This window comes from Triturus cristatus, chromosome 6 (genome assembly GCF_964204655.1).
Source record: "Triturus cristatus chromosome 6, aTriCri1.1, whole genome shotgun sequence".
Lineage (NCBI taxonomy): Eukaryota > Metazoa > Chordata > Amphibia > Caudata > Salamandridae > Triturus > Triturus cristatus.
In genome coordinates this window covers 1,656,008,021-1,656,021,698 of record NC_140589.1, presented here as the reverse complement: position 1 = coordinate 1,656,021,698, position 13,678 = coordinate 1,656,008,021, and positions in this window count along the sequence as shown.

Sequence of the window (13,678 nt, the reverse complement as noted above, 5' to 3'; positions counted from 1 at the left end):
CGAGCAGGCGGTTGGTGCAGGTGGTGGTCGTCGTGAGAGCAGGAGTCTTGGCGGTTGCCGGGGGGGGGTGACGGTGTCGAAGCTGTCGTGGATGTCTGCGATCTTGCGATGGAAGAAGGTGGCCAGCGAGTCACACAGGTCTCGTGATGGTGGGATGTCGTTGGTGTTGGAGCTGGGGTTGGAGAGTTCCTTCACGATGCTGAAGAGCTCTTTGCTGTTGTGTGCGTTGTTGTCTAGGCGGTCTTTGAAGAAGGTCCTTTTGGCGGATCTGATGAGGTGGTGGTGTCTGCGGGTGGCGTTCTTGTGGGCTGTGTAGCTTTCCGGTGTTTGTTCACGGATTCAGGTTTTTCCGAGTTTTGGCAGGTTCGCTTGGAGGCCTGGAGTTCTTCGGTGAACCAGCTGGCTCTCTTGCTGGTGTGGGTGTTGGGGGGTTTCTTGAGCGGGGCGAGGGTATTGGCACAGTTGTCGATCCATTGTCTGAGGTTGCGGGCTACAGCGTCGGGGTCGGTCGGGGTCGGTCGGGGTCGGTCGGGGTCGGTTGGGTCTGCGGGTGGGCTTTGGGCGAGGGCGGTGGTTAGCTGGTCTTCAGTGACTTTGCTCCAGCTGCAGCAAGGCGTCTGCTGGGTACGGTGGTGTGTGGTGGGTTTCCGGAAGGTGAAGTGGATGCAGTGGTGGTCTGTCCAGTGGAGTTCGGTGGTGCGGTTGAAGAAGATTTGGGAGCTTACTGAGAAGATGGGGTCCAGTGTGTGGCCGGTGCAGTGGGTGGGTGTTGTGACGAGTTGTCTGAGTCCGAAGTTGGCCAGGTTGTTGATCAAGGTGGCGGAGTTGGAGTCGTTGTTCTCGAGGTGGAAGTTTAGGTCTCCGAGGAGGATGTAGTCTGTGGAGGCGAGGGCGTGAGTGCTGATGAAGTTGGCGATGGAGTCGCTGAACTGCGGTCGGGGTCCGGGGGGTCTGTAGATGAGGGTGCCTCTGAGGGTGGTGTTAGGGTCGGTGTGGATCTGGAAGTGCAGGTGTTCAGCGGTGCTGAGGGTGTCGTCGGAGTCTGTCGAGATTTTGAGAGTGTTTCTGTGGACGATGGCAATTCCTCCTCCTCGTGCAGCATCATTTACATATTTGACCACAGCTGGGATGGCAAAGCACGTTCAAGACTCACTTCCAAGGGTCTGAGACTGGGGTGGCACATTTTGGAGGGGGGGAGAGGGGGAGGACTCACAGCAGACAGAATCCAGGTGCTGGGTTCAATGTGGCTGGAGCCTTTCTGTCCCTGAGGCTCTGATCAGGAGATCAGCCAACTAGCCTATGGAGTCACTCAGATGGTCCTGGGTTCAAGATGCAAGTCCAGTCCTTTTCGCTCAGGCACAAGGGCAGCAGAGTAGCAGTCCTTCTTGCAGAGCAGCACAGCAGTCCTTACGAGTATTCAACATGTCCAGAGGTGTACTGAAATGTTGGGTCTGAGGGTCCATTATTTATACCTGGACTGTATTACTGAAAGGGTGTACTTTCTGTGTTTGCTCCGTGGCGCACCTTTCAGCAGGTGCACCGGGTGTAAACAGGGAAAACGTGCCATGTTATGTAGAATGCGCTGCCCTCAGGGCAGTTGTGAACTCCCACTGCTCCAAGGGCAGAACACTCAAGAGAAATATGGACCAGTTGTTTGAAAGCTGCTCTGTGTTTCTCTGTGCAGGCGGCAACTCGCCTGCACTGTCCAGAGAGATCAGAGATCCCCTTGCAGATGGATGCAGTGAGTGACTGCACCCGCCTGCAGGTGGGTGTCTGGGTGGTCCATGTGACACATTTTAATCCTTTGACTGCTGTCTGGGGGTGCACTGATAGTATGCCACCTTTTGTGACCCACTTTTATTGCACCAAATACGGTGTGGACACAGGTATAGTGATTCCCTCATTTGCATGGGGCCATGCCCCTATGCAAATTAGGGACTGCCCTTGCTCAATAGCGCTGGGGCTAAATGTGCACCAGTGCTATCTGTATTACAGAAGGGGCCACACAAGCATGGATGCCACTTTTGTAATACCAAGGTGCCCCGGGGATGCAAAGCCGATGCAAAAACACTTTTGCACCCCAATGGCACTAGCTGCAATACGGCCGTGGTGCCCACTTTGAAGTAGGAGAAGGTTCTGGAGATTTCCATCCCAGAGGTGTTTCACAAATAAATTGCACAAATAATTTGCACTAACATTTTGGTTGACTGACTCAAGCAAAATCTAATGGAAAGTCGATGAAAAGTTTGCACTTGAAAGTCAGTGCATGTGTCTGTGAAAAATTGCACAAACCAATCTATGTATTATCAAAATGGCGAGTCAGTATAATCTAGTGTTTGACCTTGAGGATGACAACAGATTGCTCAATACGGTTCCTACAGATACATCATTTTAGAGAGTGTAACAATATTTCTGAGTTTACAATTATTTGAAAAACACTTTTAATTCGCACAAAGAGGCCAACTGCGTCACAACCTTTTTCATAAAAAGAACCTGAAAAAAAGTTACACGAAGATTGATTTGTGCGCATGTTTTAAATAATCAGGAAACATCTCAACAGCAACATTTTTTGCTTCTTATGGAGGGCACTTTTATGTGTTGTTGCCTGTAAATTGGTCCCTTTTAGGTACAGTGACTGGCTATGACTAGGGGTTTTTGTTCTGATTAATTGTTTGCACTAATGCTGTAGGAACTATATGAGCACATTGTACAAGAGAGCAGTAATACACTAATGTCTGGGAGTGACTGATGACTGCAATAATTACTTGCATAGTGCTTCGCTCTGCAGTCTGGTGTAATCTACTTGTAAATTAGCGCCCTGTCAGCGGACATTATTCAAATAACTGCACGAGAAGGCCAGCTTTCATTTTACATATTTAATATTCTGCACGCATTAATACCCTGGCCTTAGAAATTATTACAAATAATAAAACATTGACTTTCTTCCTTTCACTCTCAGTATTTCAGATGTTCTTTGCATGATCAACATTAACCCACAGACCCTATAACAGAATTGAACTTTGCCTTGACCCTTTCCTGAGAGCTCTTCGCTCCCCAATGTGTATGATCGTCAGACCTGGGGGTGGAGGTGGGGCGGGGGCAGTTGAACAAGAATTGATCCTTTCTCAAGTCTCAGATGAACGCCTTCATGTCTCTTGGCTTGTTAAAGATATTTAGCACATTTCATCAGGGCAAATACACTTGTGGGTTAAATTCTGCACCACCAGGTGCCAACAAATAGCTGTACCTGTGGTTGCTTGGGACTCAAATAAGTTAATAACAACCCCGTTTGGGGTGAGCCACCGGTAAGTCATGTTGATTGTCACAAAATTAGACAGAGAAAAAACAAAACTTGTCTTTCTGGAATCTCTGAGCTGATGCATTTATTGCAATGACCTGCGTTTGACCTCATGGTTAAAGGTCAAATCCCAGCGGGCCCACTCAGCCTTTCATCTTCCAGAGGATGATTGTTGGAAGTTGGCCTGGCATATGCTGGTCACTAGTTATAGTGGCCACCTTGCACCAGTCCAATTCGACTCTCATGGTAGATAGGTTTAAGACAACCTTTTAAAGAAAGCTATCCTAGTGGTAGCTGTGGAGAGCAGCCTTCAGGCTAAGTCTCTGAGGAATGTAAAGCAGCTTGTTTTACCTTATAATCTCTTGAATTACCAAATGAAAAGGACACCACACAGGTATATATATCAAATATATATGTATTTATTCTTAGATACACTCTACTAATCTCTTTATGAGATTAGAACCCAGATACACATTCAAATGTCAACACTTCTCAATAAATGAAGCACAAATATGGTTGTAGCCCTAGGGGTGTACCAGACCATATACTAAGAAAATGGTTTAACAAACTCGACTTGCAAAATGAAAAGGCCTAGGGCCTTGGGAATCGCTGGGGCTTCACTTCTGCAGTGTTAGCAATCAGCCCACGGGAGACGCGTGCAGTGTCTAAACACAGCCGCGGGTTTCCTATTGGTTTCAATGGCACAAGTCGCGGTTTGTAATTTAAAGGTTTAGGCCACTTCGGAGAAGTCAACAAGCAAGCCACTTACAGGGTAAGTATTTCGAGGGCCAACACACACTTGGGCACCGGAGTGCACGAGTTACCTCAACCACGGAAGCCGGGTGCATAAGTGTCTTTTGGTATCGGGTCGCGATGCTGTTTTCAATGGAGATCACTGAAGACTTGCTGCTTGTGACGACTGGAGAGGTGTCAGCTGGAATCCGAAGATGGATTGAAGTTGAAGAGGACCTGAAAATTGAGGGGACAGAGTTCAAAGTCACTTGCCAGTGACCGGTGGCCAGCAGGATGGATGACCACTGATGTCGCGTCACTTCAGGTCATCGATGGTGATTTGTCTCTTTGCTCACGAGGTCCAGGAGAGATCGACGATGACCAACAGCTGGATTCGGAGGAACCCATAACGTCTGCAGCTGATGACGGTATCGGCAACCGGATTGGAGCCAACAAACCTTGGCAACTCCAAGTCTTGTGTGGAGTAAAGATTGAAAATGGTGCAAACCAGCAAGGTCTGATGGACTTACCCAGCAAGGGTAAGTGAGGACAGGCCCGGAGCAACCAGGAGAGCCCTTGAAGTTGATGAGAAAGTCTTCGGGTGAGTCACTAGCCAAAGGGCAAGCAACCGCAAAGACACCTTTGCAGGAAAAGTTCAACAGGAGCCCACGGCCACTCGGGACGGGGTAGGCCACTGATTTTCGGTACCAGACCTGCTAGGGACTTGGACTACAGATGGTCCAAAGCACAAGCTCGTAGAACGTTGTTTAGGGTTTGCACTTGAAATCAGTGCACGGTTCCCTGGTATTGCTGTTCCTCGTCACTCGTGGGGTCCAGACGCCACAGTTTCGCTGGGGACTCAAAATGGCCGTCGAAAGGTCAGGAAATCTGCTTCAGGGGACGCAGGGACTTCGGACTCTGGCAGGAGCGGTGAATTTTGCAACCGTTGATCAAGTTACTGGTGCCTGCCAAGCAAGGGAGTCACTCCTTGACTCCAAGGGAGATTCTTCAGTCTTCCAGAGATAGTGGAACGTCGAAGGGCCAGGATTCTTCTTTATAGAGCGTCGTCCAGGTGTAATCTGAATTGCATTGGCAATGCTTGGTATCTTATAGTGAAGATAGGGGAGGGACTAGCTCTATGACCACTCCTCTAGGAGGGTCAGGGTAGTGGGTGGTTACACCCACTTCACTTTGTCCAGTTTCGCGCCAGAGCAGGGGCAGGTAGCCCCTGAACCGGTTTGAGCTGGCATATGCACAGAGGAGCCTACTGCTCCCCCAGTGCAGGACTTCAAAGCACCCACCCAGCTCCAATACACTAAATCCTGTCTGGGAGGTGGTAACACCTCCCTGTGACAGGATACCCTTTGTTGGGATTCCTCCACTGCGAGTTTCGGTCAGCAGCAGGAGGGCAGCCCGGTGTCTGTGCTGGTGGCATCCATTTTGTGATGCCAGGGCCCTAGAAGATTTCTACCGTTTAGTACAGTGGGTACATGTCGTCCCCTCTAGAAGGGTGGGATCATACTCCCACACCAGTTACTGGTGTGGGTGTATGATTCCAAGTTGTTTGACACCAAACACGACATGTTTTGATGCAGTCATTCCAAAGTTAGCATTTACCGTGAGGTTATAATGCACTTAAGAGTATATGGTTTAACCGCATCCACAAACAGCAGCAGAGAGTAGACTCTGCCAGCTGCAGAGGGGTCCTGCTCATGCAGAAGCACCCCCTCACATAGTAAACCAAGCACCCTGCCCTCAGGATTGTTAGGGCCTGCAAGAGGGGTGACTGAATGGTTTATATGTGTGTGTATGGTGAGATATAGGAACCTATACCTCAGTGAGGAGTGCTAACACTACCTCACACAGGCTGCAGTAGCAGGCCTGTGGTGTCAGATTGTGAATGCTTCCCAGGGGTGGCATAATACATGCTGCAGCCCCTGGTAGGCCTGTGAAGTACCAATGCCCTAGGTACCTAAGGTACCATATACTAGGGGCTCATAAGGTACCACAGTATCCAATCACTAGTACATCTAATATGCACACCAAGTTGTTTAGAGAGATCAGTGAGACTGGGGCCCTGATTAGCAGGGACCCAGCCAGACTATAGTCAGAAACCAGTGTCTACAGAAAAAAAGTGGGGGCAACATAAGTGCAGATCCTACTCTCCTACAATGATTAAATGGGTACCAAAAAGGTGGGTAACAATTGATGTCTGCTTTACAGTGGCAAGCGTCCTCTGAGGAGTGTGATTTACAAACGCATGTTACGTTATACGTCATGTTTTAAATTCAAGCTGGTCGGATGGACTGGCTCTACCCTGAATGTAAAGGATGAGTGAAGGAAGTGATGTTGGTCTTCTGCTGTGCAGAACAATATCCTGGTATGCCCTTTTTTTTCGCTCGGAGTCCTATATAGCGCGAACTTGACCTGAAGGTATCGGTGATCAGAGCGCTTTACATGAGCACCAGTTGCGTTACACAAGGACACATTCATTTTTTAGGTCTCGCCTAGCGTTGTAGCGCATGCGCTGCTCGCTCGGTGAACTGATAGTGAGAGAGGAGATTGAGAGGAGATTTCAGAAGAGGACTTGCAGCCCGCCCCTCTTTTTCATTGGCTGGCGTCACCGTTTATGCTAAACAGTGGCCTGCCATTAGAAATGAGTTTTTTTTGTTGCCACCTGTAGGACCTGGGGTCACCGGGCCCTAAGGGGGTACCGTGACTCGAGCGGTTGGGCACCCGAAGGCTTAAGTGTGAAGCAACCATACAGCACAAACATCCCCTGAAGCAGGAAGCGCACGCAATAACTGACACCACACAGTATGTTCAATGAAAATCAATCAGTTTATCTAGTTCAGATTAGGTTCAAAGGCAGTTCATCAGGTTCTCACTGGCAGTACCAGTATCCATTCAAAAGCATTTCATTACACTTTAAATCGACAACACCTGAATACAATAAAACGTCAGGTTCAAAAGCATTTCATTATACTTGAAATTGGCAACACCTGAATACAATAAAACGTCAGGTTCTAGGAATATAGCGCTGCGCACCGCAATTTAATAGCGCTTAAAATCAGGCTGCATGAACATGGCACTGCAAATAGCAATTTGATAGCACTGTGAACCAGGCTCTAAGAACATAGCGCTGCACTCAGCAATTTGATAGCGCTTAAAATCAGGCCCTAGGAACACAGCGCCACACTTAGCACCTTTACTAGCGCTTCCCAACCGGACATGTAACACAGCGCTGCACATATCACATTAATAGCGCTTTGGAATCAGAGCACTGCACGTAGGGCGCCTGGCAGACTCTTGGCGGGCCAAACTTGGCAGTTCCAACAAGGGGGGCACATATCACATTAATACCGCTTTGCAATCAGAGCACTGCACGTAGGGCGCCTGGCAGACTCTTGGCGGGCCAAACTTGGCAGTTCCAACAAGGGGGGCACAAGCCGGTCGGAGCGCTCCGTGCCTAGACAGCGCTTCGAAGGGAGCTCACTAGCGCTTGACAGGGCAGTCCCACAGGACTCTCTCACCAGGCAGAGTTCAGGCACAAAGCGAGGGGGCCGTGGCCCAGTTCTGGCACGCTCTGGGGTAAGTGGAGGCCTTGCGTGGGATCTCCCCGGGGGAGGGGCGTGCTCCGGGCCTCGGGGGGCCTCCCGCCCTCCTCCCCGGAGATTACCTGAGTCGTCGGCCTCTTCCTCACCAGCGGGGACATCGCGGCGATCTCCGGCCTCCCGGCGGTATCCGGGCCGAGGGCCTCCCTCGAAGGCTTCTCCCGCAGGGCGGAACCAGCGCGGTGATTGGGGGTCTGAGCGCGGGGCTCCCGGTCGGGTTAGACGGGGCCGGGGAGCCCCGGGGGAGTCAACGACGGCTTCGTAGAGGCTTCAGGGGCCCGCGCCCGCAGCCGCCAATGGCAGCGCGGTCTGCGGGGGCGCGGCCCAATGGACCAATGGCACAGCGGCGGGTGCGGCGTTCGGCAGTCCGCCCCCGTCAGGTGACTGGAGTTCTTGGCTTCAGGCCTACGCGGCCTTCGCTGCTTTCCGGCGGCCTTCACCGCCCTCGGACCACGATACCTCGGCTGCGACGGCAGCGACGGGGCCCCGGGCTTCTCCGCAGGCCCCGGTGACGATGGGAGTCGGCTTCTTGGCCCCGGGCCGCAGCGGTGAGTGTACCTTTGATCCCTTCACCGGGGGGGCGGGGGGGGGGGAAATTAAGGGGGTGACTTCGGCGTCCAGCGCCTGTGACAGGACGGACTCGGGGGGATCCCAGGCAAGGTCGGGGAGCGCAGGGGTCACAGCGCTAGTACCTGGTCGATCCCCCAGCAGTCCAGTAGGGAGTCTTTGAGAATAAGTTTCAGTCTTCAGTTTTAGCAGTAGCTTTCAGCCGTAAGCTTCAGTATTACGTTTCTGCCATCAACTTCAGTATTACGTTTCAGCAGTCTTAGTGGCGCAGTTGGTTCTCGCGCCCTTAGGAGTTCTGTTCCTCGGGGGGGGGGGGTGAGTTGATGACTAGCTCCCTCCTATTCAAGTTTGGCAGATGTCCCCTGGGTTTCCCTACCGCTGGGCTAGATCAGTGGGAAGGACAGGATCCCTCACTCACTTAAAGGGCAGTGCCTAAACCCTGTCACCTTCAGAGGCATAAGTCCCTGCCTAGGCCCTACCGCCTAAACTCCTGCGTGGGTTCCCCAGGTCTGCGTTACTCCAACTGCCTAGAAAAAGTTCCCTCCCTCTGTTAAGTAGCCCTAGGTCAGGTGACCACCTCCTAAGGCGGCAAAAGTAAAACCTCACCCTTCTTCTAGAAGGTTCCAGCACATTCCAGGAGCTTCCCCACTCTAGGTATAGGACAAAAAAGGCGGGCTGGTGTCGCAACATTGTTGTGGGGTCCCAGCCAGCTCCTGGCAGCTAGGGTGCACTAGAAAGGCCACTCCGCAGTAGCAGGGGCCTGTGGCAGCCATCTTAGGGGAAGGGAGCACCTGCACCTTAACACTAATTGGCAATGAAAAGGTACCCGGAGACCTAAGTCCAACACAAAAATGAGGGTGGAAAAATGAGGCACGATCAAAAATACAGGGGGAGACCACCCTAGGGCTGACAGGTCTAACACACGTCCCCCCCAGCCGAAAGAGGGGAGAGCTACCCAACCTCTAGGGAGTTCTCATTGCTAAGGCGGAAAAACCGGGAGAGACCGTCAGCATTGGCGTGGTCAACTCCGGGCCGATGTTCCACCCGAAAGTCCATCCCCTGTAGGGCAATGGACCACCTCAGCAATTTGGGGTTTTCGCCTCTCATCTGCATGAGCCAGCGAAGGGGGCGGTGGTCCGTCTGAATCAGGAAGTGAGATCCAAAGAGGTATGGCCTCAACTTCTTCAGAGCCCAGACCACCGCGAAGGCTTCCCGCTCGATGGTGCTCCATCGCTGTTCCCGAGGGAGGAGTCTTCTGGAGATGAAGGCCACCGGTTGATCTTGGCCTTCGGTGTTGAGTTGCGAGAGCACCGCACCTATGCCGTGCTCTGAGGCAATGAACAATGAACTCTTTACTGAAATCTGGGGTTGCGAGTACTGGAGCGGTACACATCGCATGTTTCAGCGTTTCAAATGCCTCCTGGCAAGCAGCTGTCCATATGACCTTGTTTCTTGGACGTCAATTCTGTCAAGGGGGCTACGATGGTGCCATATCCCTTGACAAACCGGCGGTAATACCCAGTGAGGCCGAGGAAAGCTCGGACTGCAGTTTGGGTCTTGGGGGGCTCCCAGGCCATGATGGTCTCTATTTTGGCCTGGAGGGGTTGCACCTTACCCCCGCCCACCAGGTGTCCCAGGTACACGACAGATCCCTGTCCAATCTGGCACTTGCTGGCTTTAATGGTTAGGCCAGCGCGTTGCAGCGCCTGCAATACCTCCTGGAGGTGCTGCAGATGGTCCTCCCAGGTGTTGCTGAAGACAGCTATGTCATCCAGGTATGCCGCTGAGAAGGACTCCAGGCCAGATAGTACCTGATTCACTAACCGCTGGAACGTGGCCGGAGCATTTTTGAGCCCAAAGGGCATCACTCGGAATTGGAAGTGGCCCTCGGGGGTGGAGAACGCTGTTTTCTCCCTTGCTCCATCGGCCATGGCAATTTGCCAGTATCCGGACATCAAATCGATGGTGCTGAGGTACCGGGCTGCTCCCAGCCGGTCCACCAGCTCGTCTGCTCGTGGGATGGTGTGAGCATCTGTCTTCGTGACAGAGTTCAACCCCCTGTAGTCCACACAGAACCGAAGTTCTGGTGTGGTGCCCGGTGGGGCCGCTTTCGGCACCAACACCACCGGACTAGCCCACGGGCTGCTGGAAGGTTCGATCACCCCCAGCTCCAGCATTTTCGCTACCTCACTCTGGATGCTGTTTTTCACTTGGTCAGATAGCCGGTAAGACTTGTTCTTCACCGGTGGGCTGTCCCCTGTGTCCACATCATGGGTACACAAATGAGTGATTCCAGGCGTGAGGGAGAACAACGAGGCGTACTGCCCCAGCACCTGGCGGCAGTCCCTCTGTTGCTCTGGGGTCAAGGATGGGGAGAGGATTACGCCCTCCACCGAGCCATCCTTCTCCTGGGCTGCCAGAAGGTCAGGAAGAGCCTCACTCTCTTCCTCCTCGCTCCCATCCGTCACCATGAGGAGAGCAAGCTCAGATCGCTCATGGTGCGGCTTCAGGCGGTTGACGTGGAGCACCCGATGGGGCTGACGGGGGGTCTTCAGGTCAACTGCGTAGGTGGTCTGGCCTCGTCGCTCCACAATTTGGTACGGACCAGTCCACCGGTCCTGGAGGGCACAAAGCTCCCCAGGTTCCATGACCCACACCTTCTGTCCAGCGTCCAACTCTACCGTCCGAGCGTTGCGGTCATACCACTCCTTCATGACGGCCTGGCTAGCCTCGAGATTCTCTGAGGCCGCCTTCCACAGCTTGGCCATCTGGCTGCGGAATGCCAGCATGTAGCTGACAATATCACGGGGAAGCTTCTGCGAAGTCTTCTCCCACCCCTCCTTCACTAGGCTGAGGGGCCCCCTAACGGGATGGCCATAGAGCAGCTCAAAAGGGCTGAACCCGACTCCCTTCTGCGGCACCTCACGGTAGGAGAACAGCAGGCAAGGGAGGAGGACGTCCCACTTACGCCTCAAGCCCTCTGGCAGGCTCCGGATCATTCCTTTCAACGTTTTGTTGAAGCGCTCTACGAGCCCGTTAGTCTGGGGGTGGTAAGGGGTGGAGAACCGGTAGGTCACTCCGCACTCCTTTCACATGGCCTGCATATAGGCCGACATAAAATTAGTGCCCCTGTCTGACACCACGACCTTGGGGAATCCCACTCGGGTAAAAATCTCCAACAGGACCCGCGCCACCACCGGTGCAGTGATGGTCCTCAGAGGAATAGCCTCTGGGTACCGAGTGGCGTGGTCCACCAAGTCCAGAATGAACCGGTGTCCCGCTGAGGTCGGAGGGTCCAATGGCCCAACGATGTCGATTCCGACCCGCTCAAAAGGGGTCCCGACCACCGGGAGCGGTTCCAAAGGGACCTTCAATTTAGTCCCAGTCTTGGCACTTGCCTGGCAAGACTTACAGGTCTTACAATAGGTGTCAGAGGCAACTCTCATCCTAGGCCAATAAAAATGGGGGACCAACCGCGCAAAGGTTTTGTCCTGGCCCAGGTGTCCGGCTAAGGGAATTTCGTGTGCCAACTCCAACAGGAAGGCCCGGTAGCATTGGGGGACCACTACGGCCCTCAAAGATCCATGCACCGGCACCTTAGGCTCACTATACAGGAGGCCATCCTCCCAATATCGTGATAACCGCCAGGCTCCCTATTGGCCGCTTGGGCTTCGGCCTGCTGCCGCATGCCGTCAAGCGTGGGGCACTCCCTTTGCGCCTGACAAAATTCCTCCCGGGTAGGCCCTCCTTCCACATGCCAGTCGGCAAGGGTCGGCAAGTCCCCCACGGGAACGTCATCCACCTCCGCGGACTCCGGGGGCACCTCTGCGGCCTCCCCATCCATCACACGGGGCGTGTCCTCCACCACTTCCTCCTCTCCACCATCGGTGTTGGGTTGGGCCATTATTCCAGGCTCCAACCCGGGCTGAGTTCCATGCCGGGCAGCCATGGACCGCGTGACTACGCAAGTCCACCCTGGTAACCCCAGCATCTCTGTATGAGCTCGAAATTCTACTTCTCTCCACTCGGTGTGCTCCAGGTCGTTCCCTAGCAAACACCCCACAGGCAAGGCAGGGCTCACCGCAACTCTCAGTAGGCCTTTGACTCCTCCCCACTCAAAGGGAACTTGAGCCACTGGATAGTGACTCACACTGCCGTCAGCCAATACGGCCGGATAGAACTCCTCTGGGATTACTTGCTCTGGGGACACCAGCCGCCTCACGACAGTGGTCATGCTGGCCCCTGTGTCCCTCAGAGCCTCCACCTCCTCCCCGTTAATTCTCACCTTCTGCTGGTATTTAGCAGTATTCGGGGGTAGGGACACTACGGGAACCATCTCTCTATCCCCGAGTGAAACCAGGGTCAGGCCTGTCCACTCCCCTTCCCTATCTAAGGGCAGCTCCACCCCAAGCGCTACACTACTTACCCCGGGGCTCTTCCCGCCCGTTGGGGCTGGGGGTCGCTTGCGACACTTGGGATCTCCCTTGTAGTGTCCAATCTCCCCACATTCGTAGCACCTCACAATCCTTGGCTGCTGACTCCTGTCAGGGTAAGTGGGTTTTGTGGAATTGGACGGGGGTGGGGTTCCTACTCCTTTCCCAAACTTATTTTGGGGACCTTTTGAGAACTCCACCTTTTTATCTCCCCCCTCTCTCTTCTGGGGGAAACCCTGTCCGCCTTTCGAGCCATCTCCCCCGGGGCCCTTGTGAGACACCCGGGTGCTCACCCAAATATCTGCCTCCTCCGCAAGCTCACGGAGATCCGTTAACTTGCGGTCAACCAGATGTTGGCGCAGCTCCGGAAAGCCCTTATCCAAGAGGTGCTCCCGTAAAAAAAGATTGTACAACCCCTCGTAATCATGTGCTTCGCTGCCACGCACCCAACCATCTAGCGCCTTACGGGCGTAATCAAAAAAATCCACCCAATTTTGCGTGGACAGCTTATGGCTGCCACGGAACTTCTGCCGATACCTCTCTGGGTTGAGGCCAAATTTCTTAAGCAGGGCTTCCTTCATGGGGGCATACCTGACCTGATCTGCCTTCGCTAAATACAAAAGGGTGTCCCTGACATCGGGAGGTATGTAGCGATACAGGCCACCCCCCCAGTTACTCTCAGGTACCCCATGGGCTGTCAAGGCCACCTCGTATGCCTCCAGCCACTTGGCGATATCATCCCCCCTCGTGTAACTGGCAATCACGTCTTTGGGCAAATAGAATTTTGACTCCTGGGGAGTCTTTGGTACGCTGCCACCATTGTCCTTATTGGACGCATTCAACTGGAGAGCGCGCAGCTCCAACTCTTTCAGCTGAAGCTCGTGCGCCAGCTTCCTTTCTTCCATCGCTAATCTTCTATTTTCCCTTTCCTGTTCTAACTTGGCAAGCTCCCACTTCAACCGCCTCTCCTCCCTCCTGTCCTCATACTCCTCTGGAGACGCGCTCCTCCTAGACCCTGTCCTACTGCTGGCCCC